The 6413-nt window shown below is 34.2% G+C and overlaps 1 long non-coding RNA gene across 1 annotated transcript; it reads right to left on the bottom strand.

Moving 5' to 3' along the window:
* Positions 1–234: 234 nt before the first annotated feature.
* On the bottom strand, positions 235–5739 carry LOC116661298. Its single transcript, XR_004317158.1, has 2 exons — positions 5405–5739; positions 235–1872 (listed from the first exon to the last, which is right to left on the bottom strand). It is a non-coding gene; the product is annotated as an uncharacterized LOC116661298 (long non-coding RNA).
* Between the last annotated feature and the right edge of the window lie 674 nt (positions 5740–6413).

Here is a 6413-nt window from a genome sequence, read left to right as displayed (position 1 = left end):
TTTTTAGCTGAGAAAAAATACTGGGCTTGATATCCCAGCTATGTTTCGCTTCCAGTGAAAAAGGGAATGGATACTAGTAAAGTGATGATAAAAAATATTTTTTTCTCACAGTGATTTCTCAGCTTCTGCAACAACTAAACTAATTTCTAAGGTTGCTAAAATAATCTTGGATAAATAGTGGGAAGTTTTATATAGTAGCCATATAAATTTTATTCCACATAAAGCAGAGTAAGATTTATTTCTCAACAGTTTATTTTTACATTTCTCTTAAGGTTCTACTGTATAATTTGGTCATGTTCAACTATATGTGAAAAGCACTTTTTCCTCTTTTCCCCCCAAACACATCTTTACGTAGTGAAGGTGAAATTTGTGCATCCCTGGGGATTTTATGAAAGAGAGAGGTGGAATAAGAAGTTGAAAGGCACAGAGTAAGTTCAAATTGTCAAGCCATGTGGTCTGTGTGAATTTTACCCAGGGGAATTACCCATTCTTATTGTCAAAAGCCAAGAGATCTTGGGAAGCAAGAAAGACAATTCAAAAGTGATAGGAAAATCCCAAGCCAAACAGCAAAAATGAATGATAATATTCTACAAGTTGTGGAACAGCTTTATTTCAAAGGACTCTTAAAGAACAAGCACAGTTTCTCAGCCATGGACCATTTCTGACTGAAACAAGCTTCATAAAAATTGGAATAACACCGGAATGAAATGGCATTTCCAAATTAATTTACATTTCATTAAATATTTTATTATTAAAAAATAAAAAGTGATTAATAGCATTTAAATTGCAAATAAAATTATGTACATGTTTAACATCCACCCAGCCCCACTCCAGACAGTTTTTCTTTCATGTATGTTTCATCCAGTTCTGATATGGTTTTTTTTTTCTTAATTAAAAAAAAAATTGATGCTGGAATTAATCAAATAACAATTTGGAAAAGGCATGTATCCCATTGTTGCTGGGTGTAAAGCTTTATTAATGTCAGTTAGATCATTTTGGTTGATAGTCTTGTTCAGATTTTCTCTGTAATCAGTTTCCCAAATACTGAGAGAGCAAAGATGAAATAATTTAACCAAAATTGTAGATTTATCTGTTTCTCTGTCAGCTTTGTTTTACATGTAATGACCCTATATTACGAGGTGCGCACACGTTTAGTATTACTTTATCCTCAAAGAATCATCAACTTAATCATCATAGCATGACTACAAGAATCCCTGGTAAGGTCCAGAGTGACTCTACACTGTGATTAGTTCAGTTTCACTCCTGACGTATGGCCCTTTTGGCGTCACGCAAAATGCCATGTGTGTTCCATGAGGTTCTCCAGTCTGGCTAGTTAAACCCCACACTTTCCCAACCCTATGAGAATTCTGGGAGTTTTCCATCTTACAGCTCTATGGCAATGGCATTTCCTTAATGGTTGTTCTTTGCCTGGCCTTAAGGAGTCATTCTGTGCATGTGCAATTTAGCATTCAGTGAAAGAATCATGGTGATCCTTGTAGATTCTTGGAGCTTTTTTTCTGAGTAGCTTCTTCTTTGTCAGTACTCTGCCTTCCAGATACGAATTCTCTAAGACTTCCTCATCTCCAATTTCTGTGTATTCAATTCAGCAAGATTATGAAACCATGCTTATGCCACTTCTCCGTGGGCCAGGGTCCAGTAATTAGCTCCGCTCAGAAAGCTAGGGCACTTTTAGGGCACATCTCTGGGTTTTTTGTTTTGGTTTTTTTTTTCCGCTAAATGTTCACAATTTTTTTGATGGTTATTCTCAAATGATTGGAAACAGTTTTTACATAAAAATTTCCAGTTTTATAGTTGATTATGGCTGGATAGAAATTTAGTATTCATTACTTCATCATGGTTGAAAGGTGGAATCTAAAAAAAAATGACACAAATGAACTTTTTGAAAAATAGAAACAGACTTACAGACATAGAAAACAAACTTGTGGGTACCAGGGTGGAAAGGGATATACTGGCAGCTCCAGATTTGCAGATACTAACTACTATATATAAAATAAACAACAAATTTACACCATATAGCACAGGGAAACTATGTTCAATAGATTGTAGTGACCTATAATGAAAAAGAATATGAAAATGAATATTTGTATATATATGTATGACTGAAACATTATGCTTTATACCAGAAATTGACACAATACTATAAGCTGACCATACTTCAATAAAAATATATTTAAAACGAGGGAAATATTTAAAAAAAAGTAGGACCCGTATTCCATTTTGAAATACTATCATTTATATTTCCTAGGTTAAAGTAAGTCTATCATCTTATAAATTTTATCCATTACTCTTCATTTTCCCTTTTGACATAAAATGGATTTTTCCTATACTTCTCCTGCTTACATTATCACAGGCATTACATTACCTTACCTTACTTTACATATTCACAAATAACACTAAAGAATGAAGTAAATAGTAGTTTTATTTCTATTAATTGTGTCAGCCAAGCACTGAACTTACCCATTTGTGTTCATCATTGTATTCTAACATGGCTTCAGTAAACCTTTTTTTAAAAAGGGTTTCAGAAACCTTGTTTGTTTATCTTAGTATTTTAAACTCTGTCCTCACCTATTTATAACACTTTTTGGCCCTTTATTTATATTTTGCCTTATTATTTCATTAAACAGTATTATGTGCCCATTAAAAATTAGAATACAGAAAATTACCAAAATGGAAAAAACTCATAACCTATATAACCTTTTCTGTATCTTTTTCATTGCCATACTTTTTAAAAAGCTTTGTTTAGTTATGTTTTGTAAGGTGTCCAAAATAGACAGTAAATCTTGCCTAAGAGAAGGTTTTTCCATAAAAATTCCTGTCTCAAATTATATTGCCATAATAAGAAACATCAATATATAACAACATTTTTCTTTTCAAATTTCAACCAAATGCCATTTGGAAATAGAGCATTGACCCCTCCACGTTCTTAAAGAATTCTTGATGTGGCCAATTATAATGGATGTGATTTCCCTAAATGGTGATTTTCTTCAGAATATTTGTGACCAGCTGGAGTATGCCAGTCCTCTCATGAAGTAAGTTCCCCATTCTTCAGTTATTAACTATGATTTACACCTCCATTGCTTAGTATATATCTTTGAAAGCATAAATATTTTAAAGTAGCCTCACTAATACAAAATTCCATTTGTTTACATAATGACACAAACAATAATAATTAACATTTATTAAGAATTCCTTTATATTTTATGTTAAGCTGTTGTGTTTTACATGCACCATGAATTTAAATCAACATTCACTATTTCTTCATTATCTTCTTCCTCCTTCTTTGGTGAGTTGAAAATCTTGCTTAAGGATATCTTCTTATCCTCTCTCCTATTGTCATATTTAGTGATGCAAACATCTACATTATGAACATAACTAACAACATGGTCTTACCCCCTCTGTGTGTCTTCTATTTCAATACCTAGACACTGACTATTCACCATTATTCCAGCATTTTGGATCTCAGCCACCTTAAGACCTATACAAGTTCAAAAATTTTTCAAAATTAGACCCTGTAATAGGAACTCATTAAGAAAGTAGACCTTCTCTCTCTCTCTCTTTGTGTACTCACCCCCACACCGCCATACACTCTTTGCATTTATACAGTATAGCATCTTTTACACACTGCAGTAGCCAAAAGGCTACATTGAGATGATGCTGAGTTTGCTCAGTGTACCGCTTGGTTATGAATGAAATGGAACATTGATTTGGGAAATCCGAAGAAAATTGAAGTTATGAATCTGGAGCTTCAGAAGAAGACTAAAGTTACACATATGTATTTAGATTAGTCTATTTGCTGGCAAACTTAAGATTTTGAGTTAAAGTTTTCCTTTTTCTTGAAGATGTATTTCCTTTACTGATGTAATCATTGTCCTTTTGAGGTCCTGTTTATAGGTTAAATGCTGTTCAAGTAATGAATATGGATGATGGGGTGGGTTGTATTTGGGACTATTTTGCCCCAAACATGATGCTAATCATGCATTCTACCTCATTTCATCATAAATAGACTTTTGATTTCTGTAAATCTCTAAAAGATAAAAAGATAAAAGATCCCAGAAGATAATTATAATGTTTTTCAATTGATCACAGCTACAATTTTAAATGTCTTTCTCTGAATCCTTATTCATTTGTGTTTTATTTTTATTAAAGTAAATGTCAGAAACATTGTAATTTATTGCTCCAAGAACAACTCCCTCATTGAGATGTACATTGTGTGACTCAATCTTCAAATTACTGTCTTTTCTTCTCCTAGAGATTATTCTTAAGAAATTTAGATCCTTTATAACAGGAGCTTAACTTACTATGTTAATTTTAAAAGTTATAATAGGTTTTCTGAGCTGTGAGCTGATGTTTTATACAAGTTAACATTTTTCTCTGCATAAACTGTTTAATTTATATCAAAAATATGCATTTACTGACAAATACCTCTATATACTAGGTTAAAAAAGTAGCTATGTATCTAATGTTCCACTTGAAAAATGTGGACTCCAATTAGCAGAAGTTAAGGGAACTTTACCAAACCAGATTCTCCTAATAAGAAAGATACCAATAGAAAATAAGTTTTAAAGACATCTACTTCATTGTCGTGGAATTATATTTTCAGCTACTTCGTGAATACAGTGAATATTCATTGAAAATCAATGTTAGATGCAGTGTTTATCTGAATCTATCTTTCAGTTGCCTTTTTTTGCAGGTATTTTTTGTTCTTACAAAATCTGTTGAATGCAGTAGGATTGTTTTCATTCTTCATTGTATCTGGTAATGAGGACCCAGTAATCAAAAACACCACACAAATGCCACAGGCAAAGGTGAGCCCTTCTCATAGGTCAGGAAGACCTTGCTCTCTCAGTGGAAACGCTAGAGTTTTCTAAACTAGAAGTCTAATCGTGAAAATCGCCTTTTCTCTCTAGAAGCATTAGAGTCAAAATATATTTTATTTGACCTATGCTAAGTTTATTCTGTATCCAAATGGTTTGCTAATGGGAAATATAGAGGAAAATATTTATTTATGAACAAAATAGTAGTGTTTCAAAAGATTTCCACCTCTGTTCTTCAGTGATGCTCACGATTCCTTTTCCCCGTTGCAAAGACTTTTTAATTTCTAACTTAAGAGAAGCTTAAAGGATCTTAACACTGATTTAAATGTTTATTAAGTCATAACACAACCCCCTTTCTTAGTATTCATGGTGGAATTTTAGACACAAGGAAAGAATAAGTGGACTTTGGCTATTTAAAAAGGGGGGTGGGGAGTAACAACCGGACCTAAACTAATTTTGCCCAATTTAAATATGTACTTATAATTAGCTTTGCAAGATGTTTGCCCCAACCCATTCCTAATCTAATTTTTGGCAGATAAACAAGGAAAGCATTTCCCTTTCAGTTTTACCTGTGCTGAGTTTGTGGTCAGTGACATAGAAGTTAGTGGCATGTCCAGCAGCAGACTGATCCCTGGGAGGGGAGTGCAGGGGGCCAAGAGGAGACTGGATGTGCTGAAGGCTATCGCTTTCTTCTTTCCAGGTGAGCTCATCCCTGGGGCTCTCCTTAGCCAGCTGCTCCTCTGAACTGTCTCTCCCCCTTCGTCCAGCGCAGGACAGCAGTGATGCATTAATAGCTCAGTGCTGGGAACACCATGGTGTGCATGGCGGTGTTCAGAAATCCTTATCCTCGCATGCTTTTGCTGTGCAGTTCATTTTTTAACAAAGGACTAGAAACAAAAATGTGGATGTCAGTGAAAGAGAAGAGCAGGGGGTGAAAGACCATTTTGTAGCAAATGAATTACATTCAAAGTCAATTTTTAACTAATTCTTCCTGTGGCTATTAAAAGAGCTAGCGTTACGTCGAGTCACAAACCAGTCCCCAGAAAATGAGTATCGGTGAGAGATCCACTTCTGGGCATAAAGCATTCTCTTTAGAGAAAATCATTCTTAAAGTCCCTATATTAAGTTTGTTCTTGGTATTCTGAGGCAGGTTTAAAAAAATACAACAGAAAAGAAAGAAAAACTGTTGGATTTATCCATTTTAAAGAAACCATAAATTGACCTCCTGCTGATGACAAAGTACTCAGTAGGGGAAAAAAACAAAAAACCAACAAAGAACCCCTCCACAGCCAATGATAGAGATTGCTTCAGTTCAGTTTCCTCTCATAGACAGAATCTTGCTTTCTATTTTAGCCCCATAAAACATTTATTAGGAGAAAATTCAGGAACATTATCAAATAGCTGAAAAATAAAAGCCTAATGCACGTGGGCACAAAACATTTTTTATAACTTCTTTGCCCTATTAGAGGTAATATAAACTTTTCTGTTTTATTCCTTTATTTGTACAGTCCTTCCTTCTTTTTTCCCTCCCTTCCTCCCTCCCTCCCTCCCTCCCTCCCTTCCTTCCTTCCTTCTCTC

The sequence above is a fragment of the Camelus ferus genome, chromosome 34, assembly GCF_009834535.1.
Source record: "Camelus ferus isolate YT-003-E chromosome 34, BCGSAC_Cfer_1.0, whole genome shotgun sequence".
In the NCBI taxonomy this organism is placed as follows: domain Eukaryota; kingdom Metazoa; phylum Chordata; class Mammalia; order Artiodactyla; family Camelidae; genus Camelus; species Camelus ferus.
Note: the sequence above shows the minus strand (reverse complement) of the source record. Positions and strands in the feature narration are given on the sequence as shown.